The following is a 19,004-nucleotide window of genomic DNA, read 5'->3' as shown; positions in this document are numbered from 1 at the left end:
TATATTTTATTTATTCCGCATGCCATGCTAGTTAGAAAATAACCTTGAAAAAGAAATTTGCATGTATATAGAGAAAACATAGATTCAAGGTTATTAGGGTTGCATGTACACTTAGGAAGTGTTAGAATGCTCAAAAACCATCAGTAGGATCGACTCCGGATCGGAGGATTAAGTGACCTACTCGACGAGTAGGAGCTGTATGGGTGAAACCCTAAATTAGAGTGTTTGCAACCTATTTAAACATCTTATGAGGCTTCCACACCCAGCCTCCATCACCTCCAGAGCATTACACCCGAAACCCTAATCCTCCATCAGTGAACTTGAGCTTTCTTGGTTGTTTTGAGTGTTTCTTGGTGTGTTTTGAAGATAAAGCAAGAAGTGGAAGATAGAAGACCCAAGGGAGAAGGAGTAGATCCAAAAGCTACACCTCATTTGCCGTCTTTTCTGGTAATCAAGCTTACAACTTGGTCTTCTTCCTCTTAGAACTATTTGTCCCTATATTAAAAGGGTTTTGGCTCAAAACCTTGGTCCTTGATGTTTGGGACGTCCCAAGTGGTTCATATCTACATGGCATAAAGATGCAAGCTTTATGGCCATGATATCCCCATGCATCCTATAGACCTTTTTTTTGGGTCCTTTAAGCTAAAAGTCCCATGCATGTACGTAAAGTTCATTACTTTACGTGTTATATCGACTTAAGGAGCCCAGATCTACCTTTTGGATGAGAGTTGTAGATTCTAAATTGAGTTATGGACTTGGAAAATGGTCGACTCGGCGAGTCTGGGGTTTGGTTCCCCAACCTGTTGCGATTCGCAGGAACCCAGTTAAGTTTAGAAGGGATGTAGATGATCCCAGAGGAAGGACTCAATGAAATAGTCATAGTTATGGACCTGGAAACCATGGGACTCGGCGAGTGCATGAATGTACTCGGCGAGTCCAAGGCAATCTCCCAACCCATGAAGACGGACTCGGCGAGTTATTCATACAACTTGGCGAGCCACAGACTAGTAGCACTTATAATGAAGATGAACTCGACGAGTTCAAGGTTGAACTCGACGAGTCAGTTGAAGATTGTCCCGATATCAGTTGAAGATTGTCCCGATATCAGTTGAAGGAGAACTCGTCGAGTTCTTGCTAGACTCGATGAGTAGAGTCAGCTTGGGGGTAAGGGAAAGAATAGGGACTCTACGAGTTGGCGGGCCAACTCGGCAAGTCGAGTCAACTGGATGTTGACTTTGACCAGGATGATTGACTTTGGCCAAGGGTAAAATGGTCATTTTACCCTAAGATCAGTTATCAGTTTTTGACTAAGTGTCTTTATGGAATTTATAGCCGAAGAGTCGCCGGAGCAGCAAACAAAGATTTCTCACCGAGAGTTGCAGCAGTCAGTCACACGAGGTGAGTTTTTCCTCCAGTAGGAACGGGTCTAAGGCACCCATTTAAGTAGTAGAGTATGTCGGGGTGAGCCTGATGCTGGGGTTAGCCCAATGCAGTTTATATGCTTCCAGACTTCGGTTTGATGCTAGGGCGGTCTCGAGAAGTAGTTATGTATGCTTGATGTCTTTGTGATTCATGCATGTTTATGTGTTATGTGTTATACGTTCTGGGCTTCGGTCCGATGCCGAGCAAGCCCGATGCAGTATACGTGATTATGTTATATGTTATGTGTTCTGGGGTAAGCCTGATGTATGCTAGTTTATGAGTTATCTGTTGTTGTTCCGGACTTCGGTCCTATGCCGAGGCAAGCCTGATGCAGTTTACGTGATTAAGTTATGTGTTTATGATATATATATATACACACACACACACACACACACATATATATATATATATATATATATATATGTTATGTTGAGTATGTGCTAGGGTAAGCCCGATGCCCGATGCGGTCGGATGCCGGGGTGAGTTCGATGCCGGACAAGAGTCTGATGTCGGGTAAGCCGATACCGGGATTCATCCCAATGCAGTTGGGAATTGTGACATCCCCATTTTCACGGCCAGAAAAGACCGATTTTGTTTATGCTTTATAAAAATCAGAGTACCTCTTTTAATAAAAATGTTGCGGAATTTGTTCCCAGTAATACATGATAAATACGTTATCAAAGCATTTCCGAAGAAAAGTATTTTTATTCATTTTAAAACATTTGGGATGTCATCGTCAATACAGAAACATAAGCATAAATAGAACTTACATTCTTTGTCATTAGTGATTTATATCTCCATAATCTCTCAGTGTAATGTGACATCATAACAACACCTATGACATAAATAAACTGAGTGGGTCAGGTTAGGAAACTTGGTGAGTACATAGGGTTTTCAACCCACAATAATATAATTATTATGTTTAAACAATCAAACAATCAACCCAATTACCCATCCCCATTATCTTCTTTATTCTTAAGGATCTACCCTAAGAATCAGCTATTCCTCGTTCATTTATTCCTAAGGATCATCCTAAGGAATCAACACGAAGTCCATCGTTGCCACAGTTTACACAACAGGCACTAAGTCTGCATAGTCGCCAGGAGTTAGGCATCAAGTCTGCATGATCGCCAAGGTTTACACAACGGGCACTAAGTCTACATAGTCGCCAGGGTTTAGGCATCAAGTCTGCATGATCGCCAATGTTTAGGCACCAAGTCTGCATGGTCGCCAAGGTTTAGAGTACACCGGGTGAACACATCGTTCACAACACCTACAGGTTGCGAGCCTGCTAGTGTTCCACTGGACTGTCTACAATAGTCTGTGGTTGTCATCCATACTTTGCTGAATGACGGGGCCACGTTTGGGAAAAGGATTCTCACATCGTCCACATCTCACCCTCACCCTCACCTCGTGGTCTATAACACCTCTCAACTCATCATCAAACTTATATTCCATCTATTTCATCTACCCATGTTTTACCCCAACATTATCGTAGATATAAAATACATATACAATTTAAATCATTTAAAACATGTATAAAATCGTTCATCTAGCATCGACAGCAAGTATTCACATAATATGCACACATATCACGTAATTTATATAAAATACTTCATATCTATGTGTAAGATGAAAGGGACCATGCACTCACCTGAAAGGTGGTGACTCAGCATTCGGACAGCGCTTCGATACTCTCAAAACAATTTTCCTTCGATAAAACCTAGTACCAATACCACTAGGGTTTAGTCTAACGATAACCGCGACAAATTAATAGTCTGACTATTATTATTATTATTATTATTATTATTATTATTATTATTATTATTATTATTATATAAGCGTTAAATAACACTCAACATAACTCATAATAATAGCCCAAATAATTATTTTAAGGACCTAATATTATTAGAAAGCTATATTAAAAATTGCGTAAGCGTAGCTCACTTACAGCGAATTTTAAAGAAAATCGCGCTTTGCTCGGAACAGCGTTTCCGAAACCGAAAGACCCTTTTTCTCGGGACTCCGGGAGCCTCGGGGCTTCCTTAGGGTGCTAGGGGTTTTATCTAGGGTTTAGGAATGGTTTGGAGCCTTATAGAGAGAAAGATTTTAGAGAGAGAATGAGAAAATGTGTGAAAAATCTGGAGACCCTCGCCCCCTTTTTATAGCTACGAGGCCTCGGACTACGTTGGGCGTAATCCTTGGCTACACGTGTAACACCCAAAGTTTTGAAGGCCAAGAAAGGAAAGAAAACCCTAAGTTTAGGGGTCGACTCGGCGAGTCCAAAGGGGGGACTGGCGAGTCCGAGCGGGATCCTGGCCGAGGAGTAAGTGACCGACTCGGCGAGTAGGCCAAGGTGACTCGGCGAGTCTGGTCTGTGCGTGGAAAACCCTAAATTCGGGACTTGGAGCCTATATAAACGTCTTAATCTTCTTCCTAGGGTTCCCTTACCGCCTCTTCAGCCCTGGATACCAAACCCTAGCCGTCATATCCTTTGATTGAACCATTTGTTGCCTTGGAAGGTGCATTAAAGCTTGGAGAAGGGAGAAGGAACTTGGAGGAGCAAGAAGGGACTATAGATCTGGAGTTTGTGGAGCCTTTCTGAGATATTGAAGGTAATAAGTCGTCCCTCTCTCCTTTAGATCTTCCATGGTTGTGAGATTTGGGGCTTTTAAGCCATGGTTTGTCACCCATTTGAGTTAGAAGTCGGATCTGGAGTTGCTACTTCAGATCCAAGTGTGTTATGGACTAGAGAAGCATAAAGTATCAGCCCTTGAGTCAATGTTGAAGCCCCTTGGCCTCAAACCCTAGTTTATGGTGTATTTCGCTTAGATCTCCTTCTCTACACGTAAAGTTTGCAACTTTACGTGAGGAATAGGCTTGGGAAGGGTAGATCTACAGATTTGAGCCCCTACATCACTCAAAAGTCCTCTGCATGTATGAAGGACCGGATGGCCTCGGCGAGTCCTTTGAGTGGACTCAGCGAGTAGCTTGAAGATGAGGAGGAACTCGACGAGTGGGATGAACAGCTCGTCGAGTCGGATGAAGTTGGCATGAACTCGGCGAGTTGGATGAAGATTGTCTTGGACCCGACGAGTCTGTTCTTAGACTCGGCGAGTCAAGTCGCGAAACCCCAAACCCTTCGAGTTTAGACTCGAATCAGTGAGTCGATTAGAGACTCGATGAGTTGGACAGGTCAGGACTCGGAAATCGGTAGACTCGGCGAGTCATGGACTGACTCGGCGAGTAGAGTCGCGAGTGGAAGGACTCTGGACTTATGAACTCGGCGAGTCGGTAGGGTGACTCGACGAGTAGGGTTGAGCTGGAAGGTTGACTTTGACCAGGACTTTGACTTTGACCTGAGTTGACTTGGTTGTCTTTCGGGGGTCAGTTAGACTCAGTGTTGCTTTGACATTGGTGGCTCAGGGAGCGAGTGGAGCAGGAGTTTAGAGAGTTGCCGGTCAGCAGCCAGAGGTTATCAGTAGAGTTCAGCAGTGTGAGGTGAGTCTCCTCACTGTTTGTATGGGTCTAAGGCACCAATGCCGGCCCATTTAGAATATGCATGAAAGACCATGGGGCGGCTCCTGGCACACAGTACGTTATTATGTATGATAGGAAGACCCGGGGGTTAGCCCTAGGCAATATGCATGAAAGACCAGGGGGCGGCTCCTGGTACACAGTATGTTATTATGTATGATCGGAAGACCCAGGGGTTAGCCCTAGGTAATATGCATGAAAGACCAGGGGGTGGCTCTTGGCACACAGTATGTTATTATGGATGACAGGAAGACCCGGGGGTTAGCCCTAGGCAATATGTATGAAAGACCAGGAGGTGGCTCCTGGCGCATTGTATGCTATTATATATGAAAGACAAAGAGGTGGCTTCTGGCACACTATATGCTGTTTAGCTAAGTAGAGTAGTATGTACGGTTGTCTTTGTGATTCTTGCATAAAAGACCAGGGGGTGGCCCTTGGCACATGTCTGTAAGACCAGGGGGTGGCCCTTGGCACTTGTCTGTAAGACCCAGGGAGCGGCCCAGGCTTGACCAGAAAGACCACGCGCGGCCCGTGGCATCATGGCAAGACTATGTATGGCACATAGCACCTTACTTGATTATAGATAAGTCGGCTGTTGGTTATGAATGGTTTGTATGGTATGTGGTATCTGGGGAACTCACTAAGTTTCGTGCTTACAGTTTTCAGTTTTGGTTTCAGGTGCTTCCGGTAGCGGATGATGGAGCTCGGGATGATCGCATGGCACACACCATAGATTAGTCAGCCTGGGAATGTTTTACTCTGATAATGAACATGTGTTTTGAAAACTAATACTCTGTTTATGTTTTGAAATGATGATTCTACTTTAAGTAATATTTTATTAAAAGAAATTTTTAATCTTGAATTTTGTGACGTTACAAGTTGGTATCAGAGCCTTGGTTTGAGGGATTCGGACATGCTCTCGAGCATATCTGAACTCAAACTGAGGGATTGATATAAGAGTTTTCAAAATGAAAAGACAGTTTTGTAAAAGAGAGTTTTAAGGAAGAAAACGGTTTTAGAAAAGCAAAAGAATTCAGAAAGAAAAGAACTTTGAAAAGAGAAATGAGGTGTGGTGCATGCAATCAGCCGAGCTTAAGTAAGTATCCCAAAATACCCGTACAAGTCTATGTTTTGATTATCAGTTAATAGAACAGCATGCTAGAATAGGACTAAGGATCTTGGGATGATGCCTTATGTGCCTGTTATTTGTGCTTTTGAGCTGCATAGTAGTGCTGATTAGACAGTAGTAGGATAGCCTGTTTAGGTTATGCCTAAGTTATGAGTTTGTGTTGCATGCTAGTTCAGATTTTTGCTATATGTGTATGATTGCTTGAGTATGTTGTGGTTAGATTTTCCCCTTGTCTGAATGTTGCTTGCTTTGTGCATTGTGGGATTTTGAGTGATGGGAGTTAGCCATTAAGTGGATACACCACGTCACATGTGATCAGGGTTGAATAATCTCAGAGTGCTGGACTTGGCCCTATTGCGCAACTCTCGTTTGAGTCTAACCGTTGTAGGGACGAGTCTTTTACTCGAAGGATTATCTGAGCCTCGTCACATGTGATGGTATCCAGGTGATGGCTAATTGGCATCGCGAGGAAGCCTTCAGCAGCTGAGGACTGGTTTGAGTTGAGTCAGAGGTTTCCCTAGGGTCAGCCTAGGATGAGGTAGTGCTGGAAGCAGAAGTAGTAGAAAGGGGCCTGGTGGAGTCAAGGCAGTTCTTGAGGAGAGTACGGATAGATGTGGAAGGTAGTATGGGCCCGTACTACTGAAAGCAGAGGATCCGTACTCGATTCGGGAAGGGTCGAGACAAGACCGGGAACCTGGTAGTGCGTGTGTTTGGCCTCGCAGCAGTGATCAGTATTCTGATAGTGGTTGTGTTATATTTTCAGCATGGTAACGTTGCAAGAGAGACCAGTGGGCGGGTCAGGATCCGGTTCAGGATCAGGTTTGGGCGCGGGATCCGAACCAGTTGATGATGGGTTGCACAAGTTCATCGCATCTGAGATTACGAGAGGCATCCTTAAGGCGACCCCGGTCATTTTCGGGACGATCAAGGAGAGGATCATTGAGCTGATGGAGGATCGCCTCCGAGCTTTCAGGAGTGATTTGGCGTCTGGCCAGGCAGGTACGCGCACGCTGTCCTTCAAGGACTTCAGAGGGTGTGGTGCACCGGATTTTCACGGGGTGAAGAACCCCATTGCTACCAGGAGATGGATCGCAGACATTGAGTATGCACAGTTGACGAGCTTCTGCCCGGATGGGTCAAAGGTCCGCTTTGCGGCGGCATGTTTGAGAGACAAAGCTAGAGATTGGTGGGAGTCAGTTGGAGACTCATTGGGAGCTTCGGTCGTCGAGGCTATGACCTGGTCGGACTTCGTGACCAGGTTTAGGGCGGAGTTTGCACTGGCAGTGGAGCTTCAGCAGCTGGCCAGAGAATTCCTACACATGAGACAGACGACAAAGTCAGTGGCGGAGATTACTGCCAAGTTTCGGGAGAGGGCCCTATTAGTTCCTCAGTATGCAAGGGATGATGAGATGCAGAGGACCTGCTATCATGACATGTTGAGAGCGGAGATTCGGGAGCATGTCAGATTCTCGGCATGCCCGACCCTGGACTCTATGATTGCCAGAGCTAGGGAAAGGGAGATCGATCTGGAGCACATTGCGAAGAGGAAGTCAGATCAGACATTCACTTTGGAAGGTCCCGGGAAGAGACCCAAGACTTTAGATCAGCGATTAGTGAGTCGGCAGGGCCGAAGTCAGTGCAGCACGTGTGTGAAACCGCACGAGGGAGTGTGTCGTTCCAGGGGTTCCGGCTGCTACAAATGTGGCAGTGATGGTCAGGTCAGCAGGGACTGCCCACGGGGGGCAAGCCCATTATGTTTTCACTGCAATCAAGTGGGCCACAAGAGGACCGACTGCCCGGTGATGAGGGGAGGAGCAGGGAGTGCGCCTGCCCCAATGACTATGAGGTTTACAGATGGGCGAGAGGGTAGTGCCTTGCAGTGACAGATGCGGAAGATCTGGATTACAGTAAGGAATGTTGCAGGTACGTATCTATGGCTATTTTCATTCCTATATGAATTAGGGAAGTTGTTACCCTGGACTCAGGCGATTTTATGTATGATTTGTCTCTCTGCTTGTATTTAGATTGTATTTTGGAGTTGTCGTATGCCAATTGCATACCAGGAGCTATTAGTAGCTAGTGTAGGTCATCTTTCACTTCGGGTTCGAAGTGCTGAGTATCATCTCGGTTACGGTTGAAAATGGTTCGGGAAGTGGTCGGCCACCATCATCGGGGTTTGATGGTTCTAATATGGGCGTTCGGGATGGCTTTCGGAAGCATCAAGGAAAGTGGCTTATCACCAAGGAGTCTGTGCCCAGTTATTCGGACTATAAGGACAGTAGTCAGAGCTTAGAGGATTTTTTTAGCATCAGGGATGCGGGCGGTGTTCATCTAGTATTCGGTAATCATACGGTAGTTGGAGTGGGCTAGGGGCGGATCGTTAGCAGGGATAGGGCGATGGTGGTTATCATGCCTATCGTGTAAGGAAGGAAGGAATGGAAATCTTCGGGTTTTCGCAGGCAGTAAAGACTTAGCTGAGGCTAAGTGAGGGAGAAAAAATCAGGTTATGGGAGTAGAAGGGTTTTTGAAACTAGGTTAAGTTTCGCTCTCCTGCTAGGAAGAAAGACGGCTCAGGTGACTGTATGATTGGAGGATAGTGTAAATTGGAAGTTTGGAAAACTTGCCAATTGTGAGACCTCATTCTCAAAATTTCTGGTCGCGGATTACATAGGAATCGGTTGGGAGTTCCATTTGGGACATGAGTACCACTTGGGAGTACTCGATTGTGATGTATGATCAACTATGGGTTAGTCGTAGCATCCACTAGCAGCTAGTCGGTGTGGGAAGGTGTTGTCAGACTACCGGATGGCCGTAGCATTCACCAGTGGCTAGATAGTAAGGGAAGTATAGTAAGACTGCGGTGTGGCCCGCGGCAATCGTATGTGAGTATGGTTAGGCTACGGTGTGGCCCGTAGCACTAATTTAGTAAGATTGCGGTGTGGCCTGTAGCATTAGATTAGTAAGACTGCGGTGTGGCCCGTAGCATTAGATTAGCAAGACTGCGGTGCAGCCCGCAGCAATCGTATGAGAGTAGGATTAGGCTACGGTGTGGCCCGTAGCACTGGTTTAGCAAGACTGTGGGGCGGCCCGTAGCCTTGGTTGGCTGGCAGCGTAGAAGTGTTGAAAGACTACGGGGTGGCCCGTAGCATTCATCGGTCCCTATTTGTTAGAGCGAATGTATCAGGTGTATGATTTAATGGCAGAGTGGATTGAGCGGTTATCGGTGAAGTTTCTTCGAAAGTCGCTGGGAGCGACTAGGAGTTGAGTTGGGGATAGCAACCGGTGGGGGCCGGTCATCCAGATATTGGTAGATTGGTAGGGACCAGGGTGGTCTCAGTTCATCCGGAAGGCAGATAAGGAATAGCAAAAATTTCCAGCCAGTAGCAGTGCTGGCAAGCGGTCTATGATGAAATTCAGATAGTTGGTCGTGGGGTGCTCGACACCAATTATAGTAGAAAGAATGCCCAGTGGATACTGGCGATAATGACCCGTACTGGAAGTAGCGGGAGTAATGGATTTGGTGAAGATAGGATCTTCACAGTGGCAGGGGAGATAGTTGTTTTGGGGCATCGCCTTGGGAAGGCAATGGAATCGCGTGAGGAAAGAAGGGGTGAATCCCTATGGGTTCAGTTGCAGTACTCGGTGAGTACCAGAAGGATTATCGGTTGAGTAAGTTGTGTTTTTGAGTTGTTCAGGGTCAGGTTTGACCTGAGGTTTAACCGTGAGGTTTACGTTAGTCAGAATGACCGGGTGGAAGACCAGCGAAGGTAGGCAGCTGGTGTTGGGATAATTGGTGGGTATTGAAGGCGGATCGCAGGCGGTGGGCCATGGCAAACTTCGAGGACGAAGTTTAATTTAAGTGGGGGAGAGTTGTAACACCCAAAGTTTTGAAGGCCAAGAAAGGAAAGAAAACCCTAAGTTTAGGGGTCGACTCGGCGAGTCCGAGCGGGATCCGAGCCGAGGAGTAAGTGACCGACTCGGCGAGTAGGCCAAGGTGACTCGGCGAGTCTGGTCTGTGCGTGGAAAACCCTAAATTCGGGACTTGGAGCCTATATAAACGTCTTAATCTTCTTCCTAGGGTTCCCTTACCGCCTCTTCAGCCCTGGATACCAAACCCTAGCCATCATATCCTTTGATTGAGCCATTTGTTGCCTTGGAAGGTGCATTAAAGCTTGGAGAAGGGAGAAGGAACTTGGAGGAGCAAGAAGGGACTATAGATCTGGAGTTTGTGGAGCCTTTTTGAGATATTGAAGGTAATAAGTCGTCCCTCTCTCCTTTAGATCTTCCATGGTTGTGAGATTAGGGGCTTTTAAGCCATGGTTTGTCACCCATTTGAGTTAGAAGTCGGATCTGGAGTTGCTACTTCAGATCCAAGTGTGTTATGGACTAGAGAAGCATAAAGTATCAGCCCTTGAGTCAATGTTGAAGCCCCTTGGCCTTAAACCCTAGTTTATGGTGTATTTCGCTTAGATCTCCTTCTCTACACGTAAAGTTTGCAACTTTACGTGAGGAATAGGCTTGGGAAGGGTAGATCTACAGATTTGAGCCCCTGCATGACTTAAAAGTCCTCTGCATGTATGAAGGACCGGATGGACTCGGCGAGTCCTTTGAGTGGACTCGGCGAGTAGCTTGAAGATGAGGAGGAACTCGACGAGTGGGATGAACAGCTCGTCGAGTCGGATGAAGTTGGGCATGAACTCGGCGAGTTGGAAGAACAACTCGGCGATTTGGATGAAGATTGTCTTGGACTCGGCGAGTCTGTTCATAGACTCGGCGAGTCAAGTCGAGAAACCCCAAACCCTTCGAGTTTAGACTCGAATCAGTGAGTCGATTAGAGACTCGGTGAGTTGGACAGGTCAGGACTCGGAAATCGGTAGACTCAGCGAGTCATGGACTGACTCGACGAGTAGAGTCGCGAGTGGAAGGACTCTGGACTTATGAACTCGGCGAGTCAGTAGGGTGACTCGACGAGTAGGGTTGACCTGGAAGGTTGACTTTGACCAGGACTTTGACTTTGACCTGAGTTGACTTGGTTGTCTTTCAGGGGTCAGTTAGACTTAGTGTTGCTTTGACATTGGTGGCTCGAGGAGCGAGTGGAGTAGGAGTTCAGAGAGTTGTCGATCAGCAGCCAGAGGTTATCAGTAGAGTTCAGCAGTGCGAGGTGAGTCTCCTCACTATTTGTATGGGTCTAAGGCACCAATGCCGGCCCATTTAGAATATGCATGAAAGACCAGGGGGCGGCTCCTGGCACACAGTATGTTATTATGTATGATAGGAAGACCCGGGGGTTAGCCCTAGGCAATATGCATGAAAGACCAGGGGGCGGCTCCTGGCACACAGTATGTTATTATGTATGATCGGAAGACCCGGGGGTTAGCCCTAGGCAATATGCATGAAAGACCAGGGGGTGGCTCCTGGCACACAGTATGTTATTATGGATGACAGGAAGACCCGGGGGTTAGCCCTAGGCAATATGTATGAAAGACCAGGAGGTGGCTCCTGGCGCATTGTATGTTATTATATATGAAAGACCAAGAGGTGGCTTCTGGCACACTGTATGCTGTTTAGCTAAGTAGAGTAGTATGTATGGTTGTCTTTGTGATACTTGCATAAAAGACCAGGGGGTGGCCTTTGGCACATGTCTATAAGACCAGGGGGTGGCCCTTGGCACTTGTCTGTAAGACCCAGGGAGCGGCCCAGGCTTGACCAGGAAGACCACGCGCGGCCCGTGGCATCATGGCAAGACTATGTATGGCACATAGCACCTTACTTGATTATGGATAAGTCGGCTCTTGGTTATGAATGGTTTGTATGGTATGTGGTATCTGGGGAACTCACTAAGCTTCGTGCTTACGGTTTTCAGTTTTGGTTTCAGGTGCTTCCGGTAACGGATGATGGAGCTCGGGATGATCGCATGGCACACACCATAGATTAGGCAGCCTGGGAATGTTTTACTCTGATAATGAACATGTGTTTTGAAAACTAATACTCTGTTTATGTTTTGAAATGATGATTCTACTTTAAGTAATATTTTATCAAAAGAAATTTTTAGTCTTGAATTTTGGGACGTTACAACACGGCGCGTACTCCTCGGATAAGGATGGAAGATGGCGAGCTTCGGATGGGGGAGACGTGGCTACTCCTCGGACCAAGCAGATCGACTACGCGCGACGTTCCCTCTTCGCACGCAGGGCGTACGTCGTACGCGAGGCGCTCCTCGGTTACACTGGACGTAACCCTCGCACCAGGTGTCATCATCCGAAGCGAGGCCTTGGCAGCAAGCAACAGTTGGGATCGTGCCACCTCAGCAATCTCGCAATCTCGCAACAGGTCTCGCAAATTTACTTCTAAAAATCATAACTTTCGCATACGAGTTCCGTTTTTGACGTTCTTTATATCCATGCGAAGGCGGGAACATAATCTACAACTTTCGTTTAGACTCCGTTGGCTAATTTTGACTTCTTCATTCGACGTCCGTTTTCGCCCATCTTTTTCTCATTACGCTACTCTTAACGAGATCTTCGATTCTCTTTTAGGTCGTGTCGGCTAAAAACCACTTGATCTATTATTCGAATTTCGGGTTGTACCCTTCTAATCTGAAACTTCGAAAAATCATAACTTCTTCATACGAAGTCAGATTTGGGTGTTCTTTTTATGGACGCTCTCAGTTTAACGTATTCTACGACTTTCGTTTAGGTCGCTAAGTCTAAATCTCGCTCTATCGTAAATTCACTATTTACGCTTCCCGGTATCGTGCCGATTCCGTCGCAAAACTTCGACGGGTCATAACTTCTTCGTTATAACTCGGATTTCGGCGTTCTTTATATGTACGGAAATCTTGTAACATATACTACAACTTGGTTAAGATTATTTATTCTAAATAATATTTTGCCGAAAAGTCATTTTTGACACTTATTGCCTCTAAATTGACTAGGGAATAGTCCTAGGGTTGTGTTATTTGTTGTTTGTGATTTGTACGGTATGTGGTAGTTTGGGGGAGCTCACTAAGCTTTGTGCTTACAATTTCAGTTTTCGTTTCAGGTACTTCAGCTAGTAAAGGGAAGGACTCGAGCTGATGGCATGGCACACACACCACAGTTGATTAGCCTGAGAGTTTACTCTGATATTTGTTATGAGACTGCATATGTTATCAGATTTTATGAGTTTTCGAGATACATGTTTTATGGTTTACACTATGACAATGATATCTATGTTTGATAAATGATTTTGAAAACGGAATTTTTGGCTTGTATTTTTGGGATGATTCATATCTTGTGAAGTTTGCATCTTTTGCCACTTTCCTATGACGATATTCAGTATATTGGTGCTTATCACTTTTATGAACGTACATGAAATTGGTTCGATCTTTCAATTGGTTTATAAATATTCTGAAATTCGTATACTTTTTTTTATTAAAAAATTTAGCATTTGCTGAAAATATGGTCCCATAAAAATCATTCAATTTTGATGAGTTTCCTTGTATACCCACACCATCGCTTTTAATGATTTAGACATTCCACATTATTTCAAATGTTAATTCTACTCTTTGAGCTTACTTTTATATTTTATTTTTAATATTTTTTTTTGTTAAATACAGAAAATAGAAGCAAACTTTTCTTGATTTGTGTAATATAGCATCATACTTGTATTTCTTTTTATTATTGTATTTTCAGTATGTTTTTTTTTCTTAAAAATCAACCAATTTATAACTATACTTAATATAATGTTCTTATTAAGATGTTAGACTTGAAAATCTATATCCATGTTTTATTATTAACATTGTTTATTGTGTATACAATATTCACATGGTACAGTCTGAACAGTTAAGTGGCAGAGGTGGCAAGAGTGTTTTTTAGTTTATAGTGTAGAAGACATGATTAATCAAGGAAACTCTGGACACATATAGCCTCGACCAAAAGAGAAGCATGTTTTATTACTATAGTATTTCTCAAATGATAATTTGTTTCCTTTTTTCTTTCTAATCAGATTATAATGCTAAAGTTTTTGTTTTTTCTTTTTTATCGTTTTGCAGCAATAGAAACCAAACCACAGGTTTGACTAAAAACCAATACGGTCTATTTTTACATAATTAGAAATACCAAGGTTTGTTCATTATTTGTCCATTTTAACAAAAACTAAAGTAGGATGCTAAAATTATCAAAGAAAAGAAAGTGCAATGTTTATTTATTTGATTAGATGCATGGTGGTAAATTGTTCAAAGCAATGAAAGTACAATGGAATTTTGGAATGGTCAAATGCAAGAAAGTATGAGTAGTTTCCTAGGTTTGTTTGTAAGGCTCAAATGCAAGAATTGAAAGTAAAATGATATTTCCTTGGTTTGTTTGTTGTTATGGGCGAAAAGTATATTGTCTATGCAGTAAAAATAATAAAATATGTTGGTTTCAAGTATTAAATTTTATTATAACAAGTTTCCTTTGCTTTCTTTTTAGTTTTCATAAAATGTATTTAAGATATGTTACTTTAATAGGGTTCAAAGCCCGATACTTAGGGTTTTAGCAAATCACAAAATTAACAATTTACTTTATGTTTTTTTTTAATATACACACCGTAAGGAATAATGTTAACTAGGTGAGTCACCCCGTGTTGCGGAGTCGGATGTGAGTTTTTTTTCGGTCTATTGTCTATTCTTTTATGAACTATTTTTTTATACTTTGAACGATGTCGTGGGGCAATTTTTTTAACATAATAGGCAGTTTTTATGATGATAAATAGAAGACGTATGAAACGCTATATAGTTGACATCATCATAAAGACATAGGAAATACTAAATAGTTCAATAGTTAAGTACATTGTTATTCTCTGTAATTTGCCATAATCGGATGAGTAGAAATGCAACAATAAATCATGATAGTAGAAGTATAAAATCAGTAATTCTAACAGTTTTTGATTTGTCCAAAAGCATGTTTTAAGTCTTCACATCTCTATGTACAATCTTTTGAGAGTCCAGGTAATTTAACATATTACAAATGTTGTTGATAATTCCGAAATTACCCTTATCAGCAAAAAAAAAACGTAGCATCAGAAGCAGAGGTTTCTGCTGAGACTGTAGATAACATCACACGTGTGGACATTTTTGAACCTGAAAGACAAGAAAGCTATGAAAAGCAACATGAATCCATTGAATGCAGTCAACAAAAGGAAACAGAATTAAACCAATTATTTATAGAAACGATAGAAAACTAACTGACTAATGAAACCAGTAAAAGTAAAAAAGAACCTTAAACGAAGGAAATGCAATAGTTTCTTTGTGAGGGGAAACTTAAGAAAACCTAAAAGAATCAAAGTCCATTAACAAATTGAAAACTTAAATATAAATTAAGATCGTTACACATCCCAAGGTCATTAAAGTCAAACAATCCGAAAAAATATTCACAATATTAGCTTAAACTAAAGTAAGCAATATTTGTAGAAGTAATTTCAAAAACTAAAAAAATTAAAAACTATAACAAAATGCTAACCTTTATGATCTCAAATAATTTTACTGTTGTTTTTTTCTAGTTTTGATTACGTCAAGTAGAATCATGTAATCGAAAGCTCTTAACCAAAGAAATATTTAGATAACTTATTTCCGTCAAACTCTATCATGAAGTGACACTATTCTGGTCCAAAATCTTCAAATAATGCCATTAATTGAGGGACAAAAAGGAACTAAGGTAATGTAGTTTCTGAGTAAAAAAAATATTTGGAATGTCTATATATTTGACATCAATTAGTGGATAAAGGGGTATAAAAATTATAGAAAATTGTAGAAAGATAAAACCTTAATTACGAAGTGGACCGGTAATTTCCTAAATTAAAAACTACATTGACCAAAACTGTAAGTTATTGAAAATTAAAAAAGACATGGATCAAAACTATATTTATTGCATTTCCTGCAAATTACTTTTCTTACCAAGTTTGCAGCAAAAGTCACAACAACTTAATAAACATTTTACACAGCATAGCACTTGATAAACATTTTAGATGACACCTGTTACACGAATAAATTCAAAAATATTTAAAATTATCTCTGTTTAACAATAGAACTTTCAATTCAAACTTGATAAACAATTTTTTTAGTTCTGGTCACATGATAACTAACAGAAAGCAGGAAACCAAATAAGTTTTGTAAAAAAGAATTAAAAGTAAAAACTCTAGGTAACAAAAGTACAAAAACTATAAGGGTCAAACCTGTGATTAAGTCATTTTAAGAGAATTAAATAAAAGGTATATACAATAACCACAAATAGAGACAAATAATCACACCTTTCTAACAGAGCACTTCGTGCATATATCCCAAACGAAAAGATGTACTTTAAGCAAAGTTCTCCACTTCCTTCTGGAACCAAAGTGTGGTATATGTAATCTTCATAAAAAACAACATCAATTATTAGATAACCAATTAAATACAGGAATTCAAAATTAATATTTAACATGGTTGAATTTTCAAAATACAACACCTTAATTTGAAAATAATAATAATGATAGAAGTACAATACTTTACACTTTATTAGAATGAAATGAAAGTAGGATGCCATAATACCCAAATGAATGAAATTGTGTTGCTATTTTGTTGGATTTAGCCCAAAGAATAATGAAGAATAAATTTGTAAAAAGTTAGGACATAATGAGAATTTACTTGTTTGCATTTAAAAAAAAAAAAAGAATCACTGGTATATATTTTTAACGGATTGAAGTAAAAAAGAAAATCAATTACCTATAAATAATATGGATTCTTTACCAGTCAACACTTCTCCACTTACATAGTCACGAAATCTTGCACTTATGTACCTGCGGACCAAACCTTGGCCCCACAAGCCTAAACCTCTGCATCACAGATCCCACACATCAAACATATTCAAGTCTATATAATATTATAATTCAATGTCATTAATAAGTAATTTAAGATTATAATCACTATATCACATGAGAACTTTCATTGGAGGAAAATTGGATTCCCATTAGTGGTTCATAACAACTCCTTTCCATGTTGCCCTGAATTTTGTAAGTCATTCAGATTTATGGTCAACTTCTGAGGTAAATCCAGTAGGTCCCACCAAAACTAGATGTTGTACATGCTCAGGATGCTTCATTTTGGTAAAAATGTGAAATCATTAGATTAATGTAACTTAGATTTGAGACATGAAAGTTGTTCTTCAATTGATCATAATCAAAATTTACCATCAATAAATAGAAAAGAAGAGTTCTAATATTGTTGTATGGAGTTTGCCATTTTCAGTATTATTTGTTTCTATTGTGTGGGCAGAATTGCACTTAATTCCTGCAATTACAGATTATGATGTTATAAGACATACTGATAAAAAAAATATAGATAAACCGGTTTTAGATCGTTTTTTGAAAAAAATTTATGTTTAAATAGTTGTTTGAAAATTTTTAAAATAATGCCGTCTATGATATGGTGATACAAAATGGAGTGTACCTCAACGGGGCTACTTCTTTCATCAAGTTGAATTGCTTCGATCTGAGAAAACAAAGCCCTGAGTACTTCTTTCTTCATATTTTCTCATGAAAACATAATTTTTTTTTCAAGAAATGTAATAATAAAAAGGAAGTATTTTATCGAAACAGGGTTCACATACCATACATTTTCCACTAAATAAAGAAGTATGTCCATTTGTATTCAGACATCAAGTGAAAATGGTCCCACTGTGAAAAAAAAAATTTAATCCAATCCGTAGCCAACACTATATAAAGAAAGTAATAATATTTAACATAAATGTTGGCATTGGTACATACCTCTGCAGGGAAATTCTGTTTCCATAAGTTCTCCTACAATAACATTAAAATAAACAGAAGATAAAATTATAAAACAGTGGAAAAAAAACTCATGTTCAGATGAAAAGCAAAAGGAAACGAAAGATGAAGATTAGTCATATGAATTTTGTTGAAATAAATATATAATTAACCTTCATCATGATAAATTGTTAATAAGATGGTTAGCATCAACATTCACCAGATTACAACCAATAGGAACTCCAAAACGTTAAATTTTGGGAAAACTGTACGAAATTTTTTAGCATAACTAAGCTTTGTAGGTAGAAAATTGAAACGATTGCTCACAGATTCTTGTCAGTTTGAATGTAAACGACACAGTTTGTGGGTGTGATTTCTCTTTAATCTATCTCTCCCTTGTCTGGTTTAATTGATCAAATGGCAACCCAAATGGATTTTGGGTGTGGTTACTCATCCATCGCCAATTGGAGTGTCAGTTGGATGTGAATCAAATAAGGGGATGATAAGGTGGCGATTTAGAATCTCGATCTGAACGGGATATATCATGTGTGTAGTTATCTCGGTGGTTGGTGATTGACCAAATAAAACAACGAAGTAGCAGAGAGAATTTTGAAAACACGACATACCTGGAGTGTCGACTATGATCTGCAACCGGAGGAAGACCACTACAGATTAGAAACAAACACAACCGAGAACGAAGAGGCAGTCGGTGAGTCGTCGTTTCTATGGTCGACGGACTCCCACAGTTCAACGTGTTTATGGGAGATTAGTGTAAACTAAGTGCATGATAGAGAAAGCCTCAAACTCATCGTATGTCTGATCTAAATTGGAACATCAACATACTGTTCCTCCGGCTACTCTGTTATAGTAAAACAAACAAAATCAAAAACCACTGTGTAATGAGACACGAACTCGAAGAGCAGCAAAATCAAATCGGTATTGGTCTGCACCTGGGTCGATTTCGGGAGAGAGAAGGGAAGGCGGTGACGGGTTCGTTTGATGTTGAAGATCGATGAGTCTGATGTTGAAGAGGTTATGAGGCGGTGGGTTTCTAGGAGAGTGTAATGAGGAAGGATCGAGATGAGGCGGTGGGTTATACCGGATGAGATGGGGGCGGTTACCATGGTTGAGGAAGGGAACCCGAGTAACAGTACCTGGTACT

At 41.4% G+C, this 19,004-nt stretch overlaps 1 long non-coding RNA gene across 12 annotated transcripts; it reads right to left on the bottom strand.

Annotated features, from left to right (window-relative positions):
* Nucleotides 1–14,830: 14,830 nt before the first annotated feature.
* Nucleotides 14,831–18,970, bottom strand: LOC111879946 (uncharacterized). Of its 12 annotated transcripts, none has more exons than XR_002846281.3 (12): nucleotides 18,793–18,966; nucleotides 18,469–18,701; nucleotides 18,170–18,370; nucleotides 17,846–17,878; nucleotides 17,689–17,755; nucleotides 17,529–17,570; nucleotides 17,270–17,369; nucleotides 16,806–17,175; nucleotides 16,355–16,454; nucleotides 16,002–16,079; nucleotides 15,327–15,378; nucleotides 14,831–15,204 (listed from the first exon to the last, which is right to left on the bottom strand). It is a non-coding gene; the product is annotated as an uncharacterized LOC111879946 (long non-coding RNA). The 12 variants fall into 12 exon arrangements; XR_002846282.3 differs by having other exon boundaries at nucleotides 14,831–15,188; XR_002846277.3 differs by lacking the exon at nucleotides 15,327–15,378 and having other exon boundaries at nucleotides 16,806–16,915; nucleotides 17,015–17,175; nucleotides 18,793–18,963.
* Between the last annotated feature and the right edge of the window lie 34 nt (nucleotides 18,971–19,004).

This window comes from Lactuca sativa, chromosome 4, assembly GCF_002870075.4.
Source record: "Lactuca sativa cultivar Salinas chromosome 4, Lsat_Salinas_v11, whole genome shotgun sequence".
In the NCBI taxonomy this organism is placed as follows: domain Eukaryota; kingdom Viridiplantae; phylum Streptophyta; class Magnoliopsida; order Asterales; family Asteraceae; genus Lactuca; species Lactuca sativa.
This window is presented reverse-complemented; position numbering and strand designations above follow the sequence as displayed.